Below are 22,727 nucleotides of genomic sequence, written 5' to 3'. Positions count from 1 at the left end.
GAATGATCACCTTATGTGACCCTAACTCTGGATATCTGAATAGAAGCTGTATTGCTCATTTTGCTTCTCTCTGAAACATTCCTGGCCAAATTTCCAGCTGACAGTAAAATTGCCAAGAGCTCTACCCCTGAAGAGTGGCTTATTTACATTCCTCCTGTTAGAGAGACTGCATTAGGTGTAACTAGTAAGTAAATACAGAACTAGAGTAACAAACACAATTGCTAAATCTCAAGTCTAAACTTTGTCTCACAGTATGCAAGTGAATAAGTAATAATAATAATATAATATCAATGGCAGGAACGTAATAGTGAAACTATATTGTACCTTTTTCATATGTGAGTCACTGTGCTAAGCACTTTACATATACTGTATATTAATAACTTAATCCTTAAACTACTCACAGATTTGGAGAAGTTAAGGAACATGCCAAAGCTAAGTTGCATGTAGCAGAGCCAAGATTCAAATCTAGATTTTTTTAAAAAGCCCATTCTCTCAATCATTATATTATAATACTTTAAATTTTTTTTTATTTTTTTATTTTTTTATTATTATACTTTAGGTTTTAGGGTACATGTGCACAATGTGCAGGTTTGTTACATATGTATCCATGTGCCATGTTGTTTTGCTGCACCCATTAACTCGTCATTTAGCGTTAGGTATATCTCCTAATGCTATCCCTCCCCCCTCCCCCCACCCCACAACAGTCCCCGGAGTGTGATGTTCCCCTTCCTGTGTCCATGAGTTCTTATTGTTCAATTCCCACGTATGAGTGAGAACATATCCCATTCTCTCAGTCATTATATTATAATACTTTAAATACTTTAAATTTAATAGATTCCAAGTACAGTTTGATTAGCATTTCTTCTTCCTCAAAATGAAGTTCAGAGGTTTTGCAGACCTTGTGGTTACTTCCAGTTCAATAATCAACAGCACAATGGGTGAGTGAGTGGAAATACCCTCTTTCGTAAATTAGACTTTCTTCCATTTTTGATAGAGAGGATCTGAAGTTGGCAGCATCTTTAAAGTGCCTCCTTAGTTGGCTTTTGACATTTGCTGGAGCAAATAGTTTAAATAAATAGATAGAAAATTCTACTGAAGAACACATTTAATATAGGAATCGTGGAAAAGTCAAGCTAAATAGAGATGTACTAATGGATCAATGAAAATCAATGCTGCATGTAAATACAAACAGGGTTTTTAAACATAGATTTAGGGTGTAGGTGTGCAGGTTTATTACATGAGTATATTGCATAATGCTGTGGTTTGGGCTTTTATCGAAAGCATCACTCAAATAGTGAACATAGTACCCAGTAGGTAGTTTTTCAACCCTTGCCCCGACACCTCCCTCCCTGCTGTTGGAGTCCCCGGAGTCTGTTGAGAAACAGGGTTTTATTTTGCTGTGTGGTGTGGAAGAATATATGCCTTTAGATTCTAGAGTGAAAGAGAGTTTCCATAAACAAATATAACTATAGGGGTAGCTTGACTAATAGAGTGTACAGTGGAACTTTTACAGCCCACTTTCTGGATACTCTAATGCTGTTAACGCGTGAGTGTTTTCAAGAGCTTCACTGTTTTATCATCCCTTTTACACTTTTAGGTCACACTGAGCTTGCAGTCAAAGGGAGACTTCAGGTTTGTTTCAGATAAGCTTCTGTATAACTGGTATGTCTTCAGGTGATGAGTTATTTAAACCCACACACTGGCTTTATATATAAATCTACTTAATTACATGTTATTAAATTCAATTTGGCTTTTCATCATATTGTTTTTTGAATCTGATAGATCATGTGATATATTCCCTTTCACCCTCAAATGTGTGACATCCACCACTAATAGCAGGTCATATCAGATGAGAGAGTTATGGGCCCTCACTTGAGCTAGAAATTGCCATCTAGGGCCGGGCGAGGTGGCTCACGCCTGTAATCCCAGCACTTTGGGAGGCTGAGGTGGATGGATCATGAGGTCAGGAGATCGAGACCATCCTGGCTAACACAGTGAAACCCCGTCTCTACTAAAATTACAAAAAATTATCCGGGTGTGGTGGCAGGCGCCTGTAGTCCCAGCTACTTGGGAGGCTGAGGCAGGAGAATGGCTTGAACCTGGGAGGCAGAGCTTGCAGTGAGCCGCAATCGCGGCACTCACTCCAGCCTGGGCGACAGAGCAAGACTCCATCTCAAAAAAAAAAAAAAAAAAAAGAAAAGAAAAATTGCCATCAAGTTTTTATTGACTTATTGATTAGCGCTTGCTGCTATGCAATGGGAAAGCCTAGTTATAAACCATCATGTATGTTTTATATCTATAATCCATCCACCAGCAGCACACAAGAAACACTGTCAAATGTTTTCCAGGATTTCACCTAAGTTCCTGGAGCTAAAAAAAATCTTCCTTTTACCTGGTACTGAGGACAGCACCACATTATCCAGCACTTAAGGACCCCAGAGAACTTGTTTCTTAAGTGGTTATTGACAATTAGGCACTTTATGGTCATTATGGAATAACATTAAAGGGAACATATGGTATTTTGATATCACGGAGCCCTTTGTAGAGGATTAGCTCGTCACTGCATTATCACAAGAAGAACTCTTTTGTGTAGGATAATGCTGGAAGGAGACAGGTTTTATTACCATCAATATTAATATTAGTGATGGGTATCCCATCTATGAAGACTCCCAGGCAGTATAACTGGGCTGTAAAGCATTTGGAAATTTTAAACTCCGTAAGCAACCAACTGACTATTGTACACATTCTGATCTTATTGACAGAATGCTTTTCTTCCCACTCAAACAGACTTTTCTCACTTTTTAATGATAGTATCTTTGTATCCTGTCGAAGTAAATATGCAAAATTTCTGTAATTCTCTTAATGCCCATTGGTTGTTTGTAACTCACTAGTATCTTGGGTATGGAAGGTTTTGGTGCGGATACAAGTTCAGTGAACCCCTGAAAACAGTAGGGGATAAATGGGATCTCGAAGTTGGAAACGAGGAAGGATAGACTGAATGTTATTGGCATTTTACAGATATGAAGGCTTTTTATTAGATGGAACCTACCAAGTGCATAACAGCAATGGTTATTTTCACTCCTTTATGTTGCCCATATGGAAAATGAAAGAAAGCATTGTTTGTGAAGGTGAGTGGTAGTGACTTCCATTTCACATTTATTGTTGATTTCTAGATACGAGTTTGTGCATAGGTATTGTAGAGAAGGAAAAAAAATTAATGCTATCCCTGGTAGACCAGTTGCCTGAGCATCAACTTTGTTTCCAGACTATTTTCATAAATGAAATGACCCCACTGTAGATTTATTTGGGAGTAGGGATAACAAGTTAAGACAGCATTTTCTGACATGTTTCTATAGAGACACAAGCCTTAAGAAACTGTGTTACAAGAAGACAGTGTAAGGTATTAAAGCAAGCATCCCAGATAGTAGCCGTGCCTAGGAGATAAAAAACCATGCTGGAGTCCCTAGCTGTCAATCACCAAAACAGACAGCTGTGATACCAGCTGGTCATGGGAAGGTGAAAATTAGAGGTGTGAGCAGGCAGAAGGTTAAAATTTAGACAGATTAAATTAACCTGGTCAAAGTGCTGGCCATCAGAACGTGGTTATGTGAGTTTGCGTTGGCACAAAGACTTGATTTCCAGTCCACTAGGACAGATATGAATCCCATGTTAGGAGTGGAGCTGGGCCTGTAGTTTCTTGTAGCTAAGCAGCTGTACTGTGGCTGAAAGTGGACAAGTGAGCAGTGTTCTTCTCAAAAGTCCACAGAGTCACAAAAGTGTAGGGCACGCAGTGGACCAGGTCATCCTTTATTTTACACATGTGGAGATAAAACTTTCTAGAAGCTAAATGATTGGAACAAGGTTGCTGGCGAGTGGCAAAGCCAAGACTCCAAATACAATCCCTTACCACATATCAAAAAAAAATGTGAACAGGAATAGATTCCTACGAAAAATTTGGGTGAGACTTTTTTTTTAACAGTCCTTAAGAGGATCCACCTCTAGCGAAATATACATTCCAGATTTTTCTGTAACAATCCTGGCTTTACAAAAATTTTCCAAGAAGCCATTAAATGTAAAATCAAATGTAATTTAATATGTACATAAATTGTACTCTTTTATAAAAACAAACTTTCAAATTCATATATTATTTTTCAAGCCATATGTTATTTCTGCTTTGAAAATAAGGTTACTTTATTTTACAGTCTGTACTATAATGTGGTAGCTGTACTCTAAGAAGCCTTTTTCTATCAAAAATTGAGTTTTAAGCATAATTATTTTATTGGGAAAAAGGATAGTAAGGAGTTTTAGATCTGTAATTATAGCTATTTTTCATGTAGGAATTTCAATAATAAGAGTTTAAAAAATATCTGTAAATGTATAGTCATAAAACCTTAACATACCTACATACATTTATTCTTGATTATTTCTAACTTTTGCCCTGGAGTAATGGCTTTTCTTTCCACCATGAAAACTATTATCAGTGTAGCATTCTTTCACATTCTTATCACACTTGTCAATGAATGATACAGGCTCTCAGACAGATGTATTGTGGGGATCTAGTTCTTGATGCTGCTACTTCTGCCATTACAATAATGACACATAATGGAACTCAAGTAACAACCGATGTCCCTATACTTGGTTGAATTATGAAAACTTATGCTGTTGGCTTTTCTTCTTGCCTGTTATGTATTATTTAATAAGGAATCCCATAATAACATGTTTTTACTCTTTAGGCTATTTAGTTCATTGCCTTCATCATTGCAATATGAAAACATGCATAAAAAACAGTTTTATGAAGTTTATTTCAGGTGCTATATTTCCTATAGGCATATTTCCTTAAACACCAGGAGGTTCGGAAGTTGATATCTATGGCTTGCCTCTGACAGAGTATAAGGGCCTACATGGCAGGTATTCTAATTTCTAATTACCTACTTGTACCTGTGGCTTGATCTTAGTTTTCTTTCTTTCTTTCTTTTCTTTCTTTCTTCCTTTCTTTCTTTCTTTCTTTCTTTCTTTCTTTCTTTCTTTCTTTCTTTCTTTCTTTCTCTTTCTTTCTCTCTCTCTCTCTTTCCTTCCTTCCTTCTTCCTTCCTTCCTTCCTTCCTTCCTTCCTTCCCTCTCTCTCTCTTCCTTCCTTCCTGCTTATTTCTCTCTCTCTTTCTTAATTTTTTCTCTCTTTTTTTTTTTGACAGTGTCTCACTCTGTCACCCAGGCTAGGGAACTGTGCCATGATCACAGCTCACTGCAGCCTCAACCTCCTGGGCTCAAGTGATCCTTTCACAGTCTCCTGAGTAGTTAGGACTACAAATGTGTGCCAGATGGGTTTCAACATGTTGCCCAGGCTGGCCTTGAGCTCCAGAGCTCAAGCGACCTGCCCATCTTTGCCTCCCAAAGTGCTAGGACTACAGGTGTGATCCACCACATCTGGCTTAATCCTACTTTTTCTACTGTTATTTTTGATTCTCTGAAATTTGCTAATTGTTAATATTTAATGTATCTTTCTAATTGGCCTTCCATGTTTTTAAAAGATGAAACAGAAGGCAAATAATAATGTAGGTAAATATTAAACACAGTTTTTAAAGAACAAGGTGAAGTACAGACAATAAATAGACACACAATTTGGTAATGCTGTTGTAGATAGGCCTACTGATACATGGAGAAACAGAAAGCAGGTGATATAGCTGGAGGATTCTCTACATTTAATAAGCTGATGTGAAAATGAAGAAGAGGTTATTTAGAGCAAGAAGGTAGCCTATGGTTTATCCAATTCTTTCTAGAGGATCTTGAGAGGAAGCCAGGTTAACAGTGGTAATCCTTTGCTTCTCACTAAGGAGATGATGTACGTACACAACCAGGGTCCCAGGAGGAAACTGCTGAGAGATTCCTTCTGTCCCTCAGTCTTTTCCAATTAGCGGTGAAACCGGAGATGAGGTTCCTAGAGACACCTCTGTTTGAGTACACATCCTAGGAGGGGAACGTGAGTGCTTTGGAGAGTATTATGACTTTCCTGGGGAAGCTGAAAGCTACTGGGAAAGTGACCTTTGCTGGGTGAAGCAACAAAGAGCTTACTTTGTTTTATCAGTAGATCCGTTCACTCTGTATTTTAGTTTATTTAACAGGGTAGCCTCTTGAGTAGAGAGCAGAGGAGCATAGTGAAAAAAAAGAAAAAAAATAACAGTTGTTCCAAGTCATCCTGTTTGCCTGGAGAAGTGAGAAAAATTACACTTTCCTATAAGAGACTTACAGATATTTTATTCTATTTCCGCCTCCTCTTCCTCCTCCTCCTCCTCCCTTGCCCTCTGTATGTGTCTCAATATTTGATGATAATTGAAAAAAAGAATAGTTTGTGATCAGAATGTTGTCCTAAAACACGAGAGATGCATGCACAACAAGTATCAGATCTAAAATCCCTGCATGATGTCATGGAATCTGCCAAATGGTCTCTATATAAAGGTTGCCAGTAACCCAAATGGAGCGAGAACCTCTTGCCGACAGACACGTTTCTCCTTTCCCACAGGAATGAAGTGAAAGTCAGTAAAGATTTATTTGAAAGCAGGTTTAAGTGTGTGCACCTGTGTCTGGCAGTGTGTTAGGCATACATGAAAGATGCCTCTCATATCATCAATATGAATACCCTTTTTACCGTCCTATGGTCATTTTGCATTTTTATATTTATAGCTTAGCGTGAGTAACTGTGGAGAGCCAAACTGCAGGTTCAATCAGCAAAATAGTACCTGGCTTATGAGTTCTGTGTAACTAATAGGCACAAGGATCCTCTGCTAGTTTGGATCACTGTGATTGCTCAACAAGAATTCATTGAAAAGGGTTTCAGTGCCTCCTCATATCTAATTTCACCTTTTTGTGCTCAAAAGCACCAGCTTATTAGGAAAGTTTTTCACCTTGAACTAGAGAAAATCTTTGTTGTTTAAATAAAACAGGATTCTATTTTATCTCCTTAGAGTCAGGTTGTGGATGGGGACATGGAGGAATTAAAATACATCCTACAGAACAGTTTCAAATGTGTTTACCAACAATTTTCCCATATCAGGGTTACCTTGTTTATGAACTTCACAATTATTTTTTATCACTGTTTATTTAAAATATAGCTACTGCTTTTTTGGAAAGATGTGTCCATAGCTTTATAGTAGAATGTGATGTCTTTTAATAGAAATACAGAATACTCTATGACCAAGGAAGATAAAATCATTAGGTCAGAGTATAAAGATAAGAGGCATTTTATTAAGAAAGAGCATTTGAACTGAACCTTAAGACTTAGGCCAAAAACTTGTGTCTTTATCCAGACCTGTAAGTCAGAAAAAGATCCTAGGCAAGGAAAAAAGCCAGAGAAAATGAATAGATATGAGGAAGGACCATGAAAAGCTGGTGGGGATGAGTAGGGGATGAAGTGAGGAACTGAGATCAGATTGTAAAAAGTTGCAATGGTCATTCTAAGGAAATCTGGTCTTTATTCAGCAGACAGTGGTGTGTTCCAGAAGAGTGTTTAATTAGAGGTGACTGTGAATTAGAAGTTTTTCTTCTGATGCAATGCAAAAAGGGTACACATATTAGAAGACAGAAAGTTCAATGATGAGGCCCTCATAAAATCTCCATGAGGGGAATGAGTACATGAGTTATACTTTTTGCAGAGAAAATGGGTTATACATGAGATTTAGAATCAATTGTGATGGTAGAAAGAAAAATAAAGAATCTAGGTTTTAAATAAAAAGTTGTGTTTTTTTTTTTTTGCTTTTATATATTTTTCTTTCATCCCAAACTGTCTCCAAGGCAAAACATCTGGGGTTTAAAATCTTAACTATAATAGTCTACCTATTTTTTAAGTGAACAAGCTGGTAATAAGTAACTAGAGTTAGCTTAAATTTAAAGCTAATTTATTTCTCTATTGAGCTACTATGCCAGTGTGGAAAAGGAAATTATTATCATTGTCATCATCATGCTCATGATCGTCATCTAACATTGGAGTTGTCTGTGCTAACCACTACACATTCATCATCTCATGCATTTCTCATAATAACCCTTTGAGGCATTGCTATTATATCCATTTTAAACATGATAAATTGGAGACTAAGAGAGACTAAATAACTTGCTTAGGGCCACACAGGTAATAAATGACAGAGCTGGGCTTCAGTCTCAGGCAGCCTGGGCTTTTAAAAATTACTGTTTGCCTAGGCCTTTTTGTCACAGGGCCTATCAGTAGGTTAAATTATATTATTATGACTTCTCTGTCTGTCCAAATAATTTAGGTACATTGTGACTCTGTGGAATTGGAGTTGGGTTGCATTTCAGGATAGATGGAAGCCTGCAGGTTGACTGGAATCAGAACCTCAGGGTATCAGGACCTCGGACAGCTCTCGCGTCAGTTCTCCGTTGGCAGCTCTGCTTCTCTCCAGGCATCTTCATTTGCCTGTTTTCTACTGATTAGCTTTCCCCCTCTGCTTTGTCTCTTGGACTCGTTCATATCATTGACTTACACTAGTTCATTCTTCTGATTTCCTAATCCAGAGTTTTGAGATTCGAATCTGATTGCCCAGTTTATCCTTTAATACTTGGGCAGAGGTTTGCCACTGGCTTGTCTGTGCATGGGCTGACTCTGAGTGAAGATTTACTTCTTATTCCTACAACAGGGTCAGGGAGGAGGGAGAAGACTGCAGCTGTAAGCCTTCTCCTCTTAGGCCTGCACCTTCAACAAGGGCAGTGGGTGGCAAAGGCGCTGACAGGTGCCTCTCTAGTTTAAAAGAAGTAGACTGTGTCTTGCAAACATACATCACAATTTAAATGAAAGAAATTGTCACAACATTCATTGGTATTTGAAACATTGCATATTATTTAGAACTTGATATATTCATTGGCACTTATAGCCACAAAAACATGTTATCAAGAAATTTTCTATTATCACAAAATCAGATGGCTTCATGTTTTCTCTCTTATTTTTGAGGGAAAATATCAAAGCAGTTTGGGGAGTTTGTAGTGTATGATAATAAATATGATATTTAAACGATAAAACTAAATAATGAAAATCTCTTGTTTTTTATTTTCTGCCTTAATAAGATTTATATTTCTGTTTTTTACTGTTAGTAGAATTTAGAAATTATTTTATTTCCTGGCCCTACCAATTTGATTTCTGTCCTTCAGAGTATTCTTAGATTATGGTATAAAAATTCAAAATCTGAGCAATATTCATGATCCTATTTTTATTTGTCCTTTATGTGAGAATTCATGAATTACAGTACCTGTATTTCACATTTTGTTAAAAAAAAATTTTGTGGAAAAGGTAAGGCTATTGGTGATATGACTGTGTAGCACTGAAGCACTCCATGATCTAAAAGTATTTCCAAACTAAGATCTTCAGTAGAAGCCATGTTGGTACTTATCATTCTATGCCATAGGACCCTCAAACTTTCTAACACTGGAACTTAAAGAATCTCTGAGGGGTGGTTTAGCATCAAGGCCCAGGTTACACATGAGGGGCAACACATGCAGTAGATAATTGAATTCAGGGTGGGAGATATGCTAAACTCCTGCTTATCTTGAATTTATGCAAGTAGGATATTCAAACATCAGATTTTAAATACTCTTTCTTTATATGAGAATCAAATAAGTGGCAGATAAGCTGCTATTAGAAATTAACTTGCTAAAACAACTTTTAATATCAGTTAAAGAGTGACTATATAGTCAACCAATGTCTTGCAACATCTGAATCTATCAAATAATGGTAGTCGATATGCGTGGTTATGTGGAGAAATTAAATAATCCTGAGATGCCTTCTGAATCATTTTGTAAAACGATTCAGCCACTCACTTATAGGTGTGGTATTGTACACCTAGTATGTGCTCACAACAGTTACTTATAAAGGTGAGCAAGGTGAGGTTTACTTATAAAGGTGAGCAAGGTGAGGTTTACTTATAAAGGTGAGCAAGGTGAGGTTTACTTATAAAGGTGAGCAAGGTGAGGTTTACTTATAAAGGTGAGCAAGGTGAGGTTTACTTATAAAGGTGAGCAAGGTGAGGTTTACTTATAAAGGTGAGCAAGGTGAGGTTTACTTATAAAGGTGAGCAAAGTGAGGTTTACTTATAAAGGTGAGCAAGATGAGGTTTACTTATAAAGGTGAGCAAGGTGAGATTTACTTATAAAGGTGAGCAAGGTGAGGTTTACTTATAAAGGTGAGCAAGATGTGGTAGAGGTGGCAAGAGACATATATGCCAGCAGAGTGAGAATGTAGAGGATGGAGACATTGCTCTCAGGTGGGATAATCTAGACAGGCTTCAGAGAGGAGGGCTTCTGATGAGTTAGGTTTGAATAGGTGAAGTGGGAGGAAGGTTAGTCAAGTGGGAAGAACCGTGAGAGGGCAGACATGGAGGTGGAAGAGTTCTCTGAATGCTCAGAGAACACAGAGTCTCTTGGGGATGGAGTGTAGATTTCGCAAGGGACATGTGGTTAATCAACAATGAAGGCAGATTGGAGCCAGTTTGTGAGGAGCTTGAATTCTAGAACGGCGGTTTGGACTTTATTCCACAACTAATGAGTGAGAATTATACACTGTCAATCAGTGCCACATTTTTGAGCTGTGATTGAGCTATGTTTTTAGAAGTCTATCTGGCTACTATGTATGTAATAGATTATAGAAGGTTATTTAGAAGTATGGTTATTAGATCTAGGTGCAGTTTATTCTTTAAGGTTGGTGGTAAATATATAACATATGTCTTAATTCTCAGACATAATGGAAGCAACCATAACCTCCCATCTTCATGTTGTTCTGCACAAATGATAGTGTTCTATGGTTTGAGAAAGAGAAGTTTGGAAGATATGGAAGCTGAAGTAGTTAAAAAATCTTTTAACCCGCATGAAGATTTTTCAGTGCGCCTTTGGAAAGTGAATCTGATGTGCTCACCCAACCTCGTATCTGTGGGAATGCATGGAGCCCGAGTGAGGTGGAAGGGGGATCGAGTTTGAATCCACCTGGGGACTCCAAATTGCTTGAAAACAGAAAGCTGTGAGCATAAAAAAAAAACTACTTGTGCTTTTTGGTTCTTCTATAGAGAGACAATTTTATTTCTTCAGTGCATTTCTTTGGAAGATAGGAAGAGCAATAATGTTCAAAGTTGTGATATCAAAAAGTGACTTTGTTAGTCCACAACAATGGAATCCTAAAGAATGCTTCTCTGTCATGATACAATTTAAGAAGAAATTTATACTACCTACTCCCCCCACCCCAGCTACAAGCTGAATCTGGGAAATAATGCTTTCACACCAGTTTTAAAAGTTTATTAAATCTTCATAAAAGTATCTTTTCCAATTCTATACTTTCTGTAGTGAGTGACAGTCAGCGTGTCTTCCAGTATTCCAGTGGGTTAATAACAGCAGGTTTTGTTATTTTTTATGCCCATTCTAATCACGTAACATTGGGTATTTACATTGATGATATTAGGCAATTGTCCAGTGCAGCCTTTATTATGCTTTGTTTTGTAAATACAATTACATTTTAGTTTAACACATTGTTGGAACCAAGAAGGCTTGTCCCCACACCCCACAGCACCCCTTTTTGTTTCTGCTACAGAAAGTGCATGCTTCAACACTGCACTTAATAACACTACTGCAACTGTGGATTTGCCTGACTATTCCTGTTAGTCTCAGTTTGTTGAGGAAAGAAGCACTGTTCCTTCTTTCCATGTTCTAGTGCCTAACACCAAACCTGGCACTTACAATGCCATCAGTTAATGCTTATTGAATGATACTATTTAATTAAATGTATAGATTTAATTTATGTAGATAACACTCACCCTTTTTAGGGTGTCAGGACACCTAGTTTGTTTTTACTACTCTAGTCAGCCAGTCACTTAAGTGAGAGAAAACAAAAAGGTCAACCATTTGTTTAAATTATGGAAATGTCAAAGTTGCTTACCATTCATTCATTTCTTTATTCAGAAGGCACTGTGCTTTGTTAAGTCACTTTCCACAGTTATTATAGTGTGATAGTGCTTACTGTTGATAAATGCATTGAGGGCTGTCTCCGAAGGATGAGCGTTTATATTGTAGTGGAGAACTCAGAAAGTGTTCCCGGAGAAGGTTTTGAAGGAAAACTCATAGTTATATTAGGAACATAGAGCAAGGGGTCTAATATATCAGCAACAGCACCTATTAGGGCACAGAGTTGGAATTAGCATGATGCTTCAGGGAACTACAAGTAATTCAGCATGGTTGGGAAAACACAGGGAGAGTAGTTAGCTTCTTTTGGACATTTTCAAACTTTTTTTTTTTTTTGATATGGAGTCTCGTTCTGTTGCCCAGGCTGGAGTGCAGTGGCAGAATCTCAGCTTACTGCAACCTCTGCCTCCCGGGTTCAAGCGATTCTCCTGCCTCAGCCTCCTGAGTAGCTGGGATTAAAGGCGCACACCACCAGGCCCAGCTAATTTTTGCATTTTTAGTAGAGACGGGGTTTCATCATGTTGGTCAGGCTGGTCTCGAACTCCTGACCTCATGATCTGCCCACCTCAGCCTCCCAAAGTGCTGGGATTACAGGCATGAGCCACCGCGCCCGACCTTCAAACTTTTTAAAAACAAAAATTAAATTATAAAACATTTTCTGGAATATGTTTAATGAGTAAAGTGAGATATGATTATGTTATCTTTTTAAAATTGATGTTTTTAAAAATAAACTTTTGGGTCAGGCATGGTGGTTCATGCCTGTAGTCCCAGCATTTTGGGATGCTGAGGCAGGAGGATCGCTTAAGGCCAGGAGTTTGACATTATGGTGAACTATGATGGTGCCACTGAACTCCAGCCTGGGTGACGAAGCAAGACCCTGACTCTAAAAATAATAATATTATTAATAAAGTTTTATTTCTCCATCCCAGGAGCATTTCACAATCATTATGTAAACTTGGAAACATCACCTTTAATCCCTCCATTTAGAGGCACTACCACTATTAATATTTTGGTGTATTTTCTTAGGATATTTTTATACCAACATTTTACAGGCACCATTAATAGTAAAATCTATATTCTTGTATTTTTCTTTTATATTAGCATTTCGTGTTTACATTTCATGGATGTATAACATGGGAAAATCAGTCAAGTCACATTTTTGTAATAAACCATGATTTAATGGCTTTTATTTTAGAAAGGGAGTAGAAAGCTAACATTTATTGACACCCCATGAAGATTTTTATATTAAATATTATCAGCCAACCAAGTTAAAGATGCCAGAGGCAACCATACTACAATGTCAAGAGGGTAAGTAATGGTTGTGGTGCTATCACATCTGTATGGATTTCAGGTTGAGCTCAGGTTGTTCATTTAATCATTTTAACAATCTGGTGAAACACTTGAAAAATCACACATGATCCACTTGTCTTCCTGAGGAGTAATTGATGGGTCAGTGTCCTTCGTTTGATCATCTTTTTCTACTTTTTTATTAAAAAAAAAATTAAATGTCATGCATTTTTAAAGGATTAAGTCCAGGAAGCCTTTTGTAAATGAAGCAAATCGAATATGTATTGCTTTATAATGATTAAAATATAAATGTTGATCATTTTTGCTTATAAAACAATAGTTCCACATTGAAAGTTCTCAGGATAGGCTGGTAGATTATGCCTGTAATCCCAGTACTTTGGGAAGCCGAGGCAGGTGGATCACCTGAGGTCGGGAGTTCAAGACCAGCCTGACCATGGAGAAGCCCCATCTCTACTAAAAATACAACAACAAAAAAATAATAAGAAATTAGCCAGGTGTGGTGGCACATGCCTGTAATCCCAGCTACTCGGGAGGCTGAGGCAGGAGAATCGCTTGAACCCAGGAGGCGGAGGTTGCGGTGAGCCAAGATTGTACCATTGCACTCCAGCCTGGGCAACAAGAGTGAAACTCCGTCCTGGAAAAAAAAAAGAAAAAAGAAAGAAATTTCTCAGGATAGAAGCCTTTTCGATGCTGGCAAGGGCATATATGCACGTAGAATACTTTAAAATGACATCAAATATAAGAAATGACTTTTTACAGTGGAGAGCTCTTTGATGTCATCTACGTGATAGATTCCAACCAAGTCTCATTTTATATTTAATGTGAAATATTATAGATGTCTATAATTTTGTTATTATCTTAAAAACTGAGATACTTCCATTAGTGTGTGATTGCTGGATTCCAGTATTGACCACACAATTTTAATCTTTTGTCTATATATGTCTTTACTTGCCCATTTCTATCCGAATGATTACCCTCTGGTTAGGACCTCCTGAGTGACAGGGGATGTGTCTATAACACATAGACAAATGTATTATTCAAGGAGTAAGTATTATGCTCAACCTCTCAGTTGAGAAGGTGAAGTGAGTGAGGGGCACCAAGATGGCAGGAGATGGTTTTCATGTGGAAAACCCAAGACAGTATTTTGTTTATGTGGAAAAGCCAAGGCCTTGAAAGGAAATCTCAGAAGAACTGGGAAGGCATATGATTCAGTGTTTACTGCCAAATGTTATCTTCTGCTTTGGCAAAGGAGATGATGATATTATTGTCCCTGTAAGATATATTTAGAACCTAAAAATATATCCAACAGCAGCAACTGATGAATGGCCAAGAAGCTGAAGTCTGAAACCTTAATAATCCAAAAAGATACATCTAATGATGTCAGCAACAGAGATGTTTATTCCGTGATATTTTAAAAGGGTGCATACTTTTGATGTGCAGATAACCACTGATGATCTTTCCTCCCCAAATTCATTACTGGAATCCTGGGTGGCTGGGAATGGAGTCCTGATTGTCATGGGTTCTCAGTGAGACCTTAAGAAGCCTGCCTCAGGATTTGGGGTTTGATTCAGCTGAAGAGTTGACAGTAGCTTCCTTCATGCACATAGGGAGACGTAAGAAAAGAGGAATGCAGAAAGTAAGGGTAAGGTCCTTTCCCCATATTTGGCTCCAGATAATTCTAACAAGTTGTTTTCTGGAGACCAAGCTACAGTGGTGTGCTGGAGCTGGCTTGTACTATCTTACAGGAGCCAATTGCTAAATTCTCAGGAATTCATGTGTTGGCTGTTAAACACAGTATGTATTAACTATTCAATTATATAAACTTATAGTTCATTAAATTATATTAAACGGAAGTAATACTCAAAACTTGTAACTTTCTAGTTTTTTACTCCATTTACAATTATCTGTGCTTTTGAGGTTGTTTACATCTTGTAAATAAACTGCTCATTTCTTCCCGTCTCTGGGTTCCATATCAAACATTGGAAGCTTGAAATCAGCTTCCAAACGTGCAAATACTTTTGTTAGTATTTACCCCAGGGAAATCAGCAAACACTACAAATCAGTGCTTGATTTATTATTTTATTAGCTGTCAAGACTTCAGAAAGTGATGGAGAAAATGTTAACATTGCAAATATAAACTTAAAAATGCATAATGCCTTTCACTATTGCATATTACTTTACATAATAGTAAACACATATATTATTCTCTATTTGAAAACTATTAAACTATCTGATTCAAAAACAAAAAAGTGGCTCACATCATTGATAAACAAATGAAATTTTGACATTCATCTTCTGAAAAATTGAAGAGGACACTTCTAAACTCAGTTTATGAGGCCAGCATTAACCCATTACAAAAACTAGACAAAGATATAACAAAAAAAGAAAACTACAGGCCAATATCTATGGTAAATATGGATGCAAAAATTCTCAAAACAATACTAGTAAACCATCTTCACCAGGTGGTTAAAAGGATCATACACTAGGACCAAGTGGGATTTATCGTTGGGATGCAAGAGTGCCTCACCACATGTTTGGTATTGTGAAATACATACATTTGGTCTTCCATCAGTCTCCTGAATACAGCTCCTCAAATCCTGGAATCTCCAAAGTATTCAGTATCTTTTTTTTGAGTTGGAGTCTTGCTCTGTCGCCCAGGCTGGAGTGCAGTGGCGCAATCTCGGCTCACTGCAAGCTCTGCCTTCCGGGTTCACGCCATTCTCCTGCCTCAGCCTCTCTGAGTAGCTGGGACTACAGGCACCCGCCACCACGCCCGGCTAATTTTTTTTTGTATTTTTAGTAGAGACGGGGTTTCACCATGGTCTCGATCTCCTGACCTCGTGATCCGCCCGCCTCGGCCTCCCAAAGTGCTGGGATTATAAGCGTGAGCCACCGCGCCCGGCCTTAAGTATCTTTTTATGCTAATGAGTTGACTGATGACTGGCTACCCTATGTAGCTTCAAGATATGGGGACTGGTCATTGGAAAGACCAAGGCATGATTAGAAGGTAGGGACTTTTAGCCCCACCCTTGCTCCCCCACCTCCATGGAGAGGAGAAGGGCTGAAGGTTGAGCTGGTCTTCAGTGGCCGGTGATTTAGTCCGTCATGACTGTGTAACAGCACTCTCCCCAAACCCCCTAGAGAGGAGTGAACACTTGGAGGTTCCTGGAAGGTGGCATGCCTGCAGAGGGCATGGAAACACTATCTCTAGGTAGATAGTGGCAGGACTACTGGAGGACGGCTAGTGTCTGCTCAAGGATTGATTGCTTGCTTGATGTGTGGGGAAGAACCCCCCACAATGAGTGTCAGAAGCATGTTCTGAAAGTAGAGTAGGAGAAACTAAGTTTGTTTTTCTACTTCTATACCACGTGCAGATCAATTAATGTGATTCAATATATCAATGGAATGAAGGAAAAAAATCACACAATCATCTCAAAAGATACAAAGAAAGCATTTTACAAAATGTAACAACCTTTATTGATAAAAATGCCTAGTAATATATGTGTAGAAAGAATTTACTTCAACGTAATGAAGGCCATATATGAAAAGGCCACAGCTGACATCATACTCAATGGTAAAAAACTGAAAGCTTTTTCTCTAAGATCAGAAAAAAAGACAAGGATGCCTACTTTTGACACTTCTATTCAGTATAGCACTAGAAGTCCTAGCCAGGGCAATTAGGCAAGAAAAGGAAATACAATGCATCCAAATCAGAAAAGAAGGAGTAAAATTCTCTCTTTTCACAGATGACATGATCTTATATGTAGAAGATCCCAGAGACTTCACAAAAATTGTTAGAACTTGGAGCAGAAAAATTAATAAGTGGGAGTTGTTGGTATTATGGAATGTATTTAGCTAAAATTAGTAAAAAGTAATAACATTAGAGACTACATTCAAATGTTTAGTACCACAAGAATGTGGCTTGGTTATCACTATCTTTTTTAATCATTAAATTTTTAAAATGTATTTTCCCCCTATTCTGAAATTTCAAGGCTGTAGGGATTAGCTATTGTCAGATATCAGACAGTTGTTGACAGGAGAACAGGGCTGGGGAAAATGCAAGGTGTAGGAGGTCCACTTTAAGTTAATTACAAAAAAACAAAAATTGACCACTATTCAACTTAAAATAATTCAAGGTGAAGCTTCCTTTTTCATTCTCAGGTTGATCTTTGGCTGTTATTAAGACTCTTGATTTCTGGCACTCCTCTCACCCTCAGCCCCAAGTCAGTTCTTGCCATTTTCTGCATCTCAAAAAAAAAAAAAAAAAGCTACTACTGTTTCATTGTTTGAATGAAACACCTTGAAGCTATTCTTGATGCCATCCTTTTTCTTACTCTATCTTCAACATCAACAAGTTCCCCTGGCTCTAACTTTAAAATATATCATGACTTTACTCACTTTAAACCATGTCTACTGCTACTACTATCATTTCTTGCACAGACTATTGCAAAGGGCTCCCAAGTGGCTCTCATAGTTCCTACCTTCTGTCTGTTCCCCACAGTACAGTGAAAATGATCTTTTAAACATTTGAGTTAGCTCATGCTACAGCCTGCACAAAACCATGAGTGAATTCCCCTTCCTTTGGCCTACAAATTCCTATGGTGTCTGGGCCCGACCACTGCTCTGCTTCTCTTACCAAATCCCCTGCAAGGAAGGGAATTTATATATTTCTGATTCCCACTGCGCTCTACTTTTGTTCATGACATTTATTACTTTCTAACATTATATATAATTTATGTATTATAGGCATAGCTTGGATATATCGCAGGTTTGGTTCCAGATCACCTCGATAAATGAACATCACAATAAAGCGAGCCACACAAATTCTTTGGTTTCTGAGTGCATATAAAAGTTAAGTTTATATCACACTGCAGTCTAATAAGTGTCAAAGAACATTACGGCTAAAAAAAAATGTACATACCTTAACTTAGGAATTCTTTATTGCTAAAAATTGTTCACAATTATCTGTGCCTTCAGCAAATCTTTTTCCTTGTAGGATCTTGCTTCAATGTTGATGGCTGTTGACTTATCAGGGCGGTGGTTGCTGAAGGTTGGGAGTGGCCGTGGCAATTTCTTAAAATAAAGGACAGTGAAGTGAGCTGCACTGATTGACTCTTTCTTTCACAAAAGATTTCTCCATTGCATGTTATGCTGTTTGAAAGTATTTTATCCACAGTAGGACTTTCAAGATTGAGGTCAATTCTGTCAAGCCCTGCTACTGCTTTATTAACTATGTTTATGTAATATTTTAAATCCTTTCTTGTCATTTCAAAAATGTTCGTAGCGTCTACTGGGAGTAGATTGCATCTCAAGAAACCACTTTTTTGTTTTTGCACATCCATAAGAAGCAAGTCCTCATCTGTTCAAGTTTTTTCATGAGATTACAACAATTTAGTCACATCTTCAGCCTCCACTTAAAATCCAAGTTCTCTTGCTATTTCTACCACATCTGCAGTGACTTCCACCACTGAAGTCTTGAACTCCTTTAAGTCACCCATGAGGGTTGGAATCAACTTCGTGCAAACTTCTGTTAATATTGTTATTTTGACCTCTTCCCGTGAATTATGAAAGTTCTTAATGACTCTAGAATGGTGAATCCTTTCCATAAGGTTTTCAATTTTCTTTGCTCACATCCATCAGAGAAATCACTATCTACATAGATAGATGTTATTATACATCTGTCTAGGTATAGACTTACAAAATGTATTTTTTTTAAACTTATAAGACTTAAAGTAGAAACTACTCCTCGATCCATGGGCTGCAGAGCAGATGTTGTGTTAGCACAAAAACAACGTTAATCTGTTTATAGATCTTCATCAGAGCTCTTGGGTGACTGTGAGCATTGTCTGGGCCTTGTTGCTCCATTGATAGAGCACAGGCAGAGTGGATTTAGCATAATTCTGAAGAGTCCTAGGATTTTTGGAATGGTCCATGAGCATTGGCATAAACTTAAAGTCACCAGCTGCATTAGCCTCTACCAAGAGAGTCAGCCTGTCCTTTGAAGCTTTGAAGCTTTGAAGCCAGGCAATGACTTCTCCTCTCTAGCTATGAAAGTCCTAAACGGCATCTTTTTCCAACAGAAGGCTGTTTCGTCTACATGGAAAATCTGTTATTTAGTGTAACTACCTTCATCAATTCTCTTGACTAGATCTTTTGGATAACTTACTGCAGCTTCTTCATCAGCACTTGCTGCTTCACTTTGTACTTTTATGTTATGGAGATGGCTTCTTTCCTTAAACCTCATGAACCAACCTCTGCTAGCTATCAAATTTTCTCCTGTGACTTCCTCACCTCTCAGCCTTCATAGGATTGAAGAGAGTTAGGGCCTTGTTCTGGGTTAGGGTTTGGCCTATGAGAATGTTGTGGCTGGTTTGATCTTCTATCCAGACCACAAAAACTTTCTCCATGTCAGCAATAAGGCCGTTTCACTCTGTTATCATTCGTGTGTTCACTGGAGTAGCACTTTTAATTTTCTTCAATAACTTTTCCTTTGCATTTGCAACTTGGCTGACTGTTTGGCTTATCTTAGCTTTCTACATGCCTTTCTCATGAAGCTTCATGCTTCTAGCTTTTGATTCCAAGTGAGAAATGTGTGACTCTTCCTTTTACTTGAACACTTAGAGGCCATGGTAGCATTATTAATTGGCCTAAATTTAATGTTGTTGTGTCTCAGGGAATAGAGAGGCCCGAGGAGTGGGAGAGAGACAGGGCAACGGCTGGTTGGTGGAGCAGTCAGAACATATACAACATTCATGGATGAAGTTCGCCATTTTAAAGGGGCGTGGGTTTTGGTACCCTAAAACAATTACAATAGTAACATCAAAGATCACTGATCATAGATCACCATCACAGATATCATAATAATGCAAACAAGTTTGAAATACTATTGGAAGAATTACCAAAATTTGACACAGAGACACAGAGTGAGCACCTGCTGTTGGGAAAATGGCACTGATGGCCTTGCTCAGTGCAGGGTTGTCACAAACTTTCAGTTTATAAAAAATGCAATATCTACAAAGTGCATCAAAGCAAGCACAAGGACTGTATATGTATCAATGTGCCATTGTTTGTAGTCTCTTTCTCTCACTAGAATGTAAGTTGCATGAAGACAGTGACCTTTTTGTGTTTTGTTTACCAGTGCATCTCCAGTGCCTAGAATGGCACCTGACACATCACAAATGTGCAATAAATATTTACTGAGTGAATCAAGATTGGAAATGAAAATTTGATGAATGTTTGGAGAATGAAAGTAAAATCTCCCCATATTTGGTAATCTACTGGTTATTGATCTTAATTTCCTAATCAAATGTCCTTTGTGAGGTTCAAATAATGTGCTGAGGAAGACAGAGGTGTGATGAAATTCATGTTTGAAGCCATTGATTTTTCTTTCTTTCTTTTTTTTTTTTTATTATACTTTAGGGTTTTAGGGTACATGTGCACAATGTGCAGGTTTGTTACATATGTATCCATGTGCCATGTTGATTTCCTGCACCCATTAACTCGTCATTTAGCATTAGATGTATCTCCTAATGCTGTCCCTCCCCCCTCCCCCCATCCCACAACAGTCCCCGGAGCGTGATGTTCCCCTTCCTGTGTCCATGAGTTCTCATTGTTCAATTCCCACCTATGAGTGAGAACATGCGGTGTTTGGTTTTTTGTCCTTGCGATAGTTTACTGAGAATGATGTTTTCCAGTTTCATCCATGTCCCTACAAAGGACACGAACTCATCATTTTTTATGGCTGCATAGTATTCCATGGTGTATATGTGCCACATTTTCTTAATCCAGTCTATCGTTGTTGGACATTTGGGTTGGTTCCAACCCTTTGCTATTGTGAATAGTGCCGCAATAAACATACGTGTGCATGTGTCTTTATAGCAGCATGATTTATAGTCCTTTGGGTATATACCCAGTAATGGGATGGCTGGGTCAAATGGTATTTCTAGTTCTAGATCCCTGAGGAATCGCCACACTGACTTCCACAATGGTTGAACTAGTTTACAGTCCCATCAACAGTGTAAAAGTGTTCCTATTTCTCCACATCCTCTCCAGCACCTGTTGGTTCCTGATTTTTTAATGATGGCCATTCTAACTGGTGTGAGATGGTATCTCACTGTGGTTTTGATTTGCATTTCTCTGATGGCCAGTGATGATGAGCATTTCTTCATGTGTTTTTTGGCTGCATAAATGTCTTCTTTTGAGAAGTGTCTGTTCATGTCCTCTGCCCACTTTTTGATGGGGTTGTTTGTTTTTTTCTTGTAAATTTGTTTGAGTTCATTGTAGATTCTGGATATTAGCCCTTTGTCAGATGAGTAGGTTGCAAAAATTTTCTCCCATTGTGTAGGTTGCCTGTTCACTCTGATGATAGTTTCTTTTGCTGTGCAGAAGCTCTTTAGTTTAATGAGATCCCATTTGTCGATTTTGGCTTTTGTTGCCATTGCTTTTGGTGTTTTAGACGTGAAGTCCTTGCCCACGCCTATGTCCTGAATGGTATTGCCTAGGTTTTCTTGTAGGATTTTAATGGTTTTAGGTCTAACATATAAGTCTTTAATCCATCTTGAATTAATTTTTGTATAAGGTGTAAGGAAGGGATCCAGTTGCAGCTTTCTACATATGGCTAGCCAGTTTTCCCAGCACCATTTATTAAATAGGGAATCCTTTCCCCATTTCTTGTTTTTGTCAGGTTTGTCAAAGATCAGATAGTTGTAGCTATGCGGCATCATTTCTGAGGACTCTGTTCTGTTCCATTGATCTATGTCTCTGTGGTGGTACCAGTACCATGCTGTTTTGGTTACTGTAGCCTTGTAGTATAGTTTGAAGTCAGGTAGCGTGATGCCTCCAGCTTTGTTCTTTTGGCTTAGGATTGACTTGGCGATGCGGGCTCTTTTTTGGTTCCATATGAACTTTAAAGTAGTTTTTTCCAATTCTGTGAAGAAAGTCATTGGTAGCTTGATGGGGATGGCATTGAATCTATAAATTACCTTGGGCAGTATGGCCATTTTCACGATATTGATTCTTCCAACCCATGAGCATGGAATGTTCTTCCATTTGTTTGTATCCTCTTTTATTTCATTGAGCAGTGGTTTGTAGTTCTCCTTGAAGAGGTCCTTCACATCCCTTGTAAGTTGGATTCCTAGGTATTTTATTCTGTTTGAAGCAATTGTGAATGGGAGTTCACTCATGATTTGGCTCTCTGTTTGTCTGTTATTGGTGTACAAGAATGCTTGTGATTTTTGTACATTAATTTTGTATCCTGAGACTTTGCTGAAGTTGCTAATCAGCTTAAGGAGATTTTGGGCTGAGACAATGGGGTTTTCTAGATATACAATCATGTCATCTGCAAACAGGGACAATTTGACTTCCTCCTTTTCCTAACTGAATACCCTTTATTTCCTTCTCCTGCCTGATTGCTCTGGCCAGAACTTCCAGCACTATGTTGAATAGGAGCGGTGAGAGAGGGCATCCCTGTCTTGTGCCAGT

At 38.1% G+C, this 22,727-nt stretch overlaps 1 protein-coding gene across 9 annotated transcripts in view; it reads left to right on the top strand.

The window, feature by feature from the left end:
- Positions 1-22,727, top strand: part of RGS7 (regulator of G protein signaling 7) — a 583,792-nt gene that overhangs the window by 25,683 nt on the left and 535,382 nt on the right. The gene's annotated exons all lie outside the window — the stretch shown is intronic.

The sequence above is a fragment of the Symphalangus syndactylus genome, chromosome 19 (genome assembly GCF_028878055.3).
Source record: "Symphalangus syndactylus isolate Jambi chromosome 19, NHGRI_mSymSyn1-v2.1_pri, whole genome shotgun sequence".
Lineage (NCBI taxonomy): Eukaryota > Metazoa > Chordata > Mammalia > Primates > Hylobatidae > Symphalangus > Symphalangus syndactylus.
The sequence above is the reverse complement of the archived record's forward strand: the minus strand, read 5'-3'. Positions and strand labels throughout refer to the sequence as shown.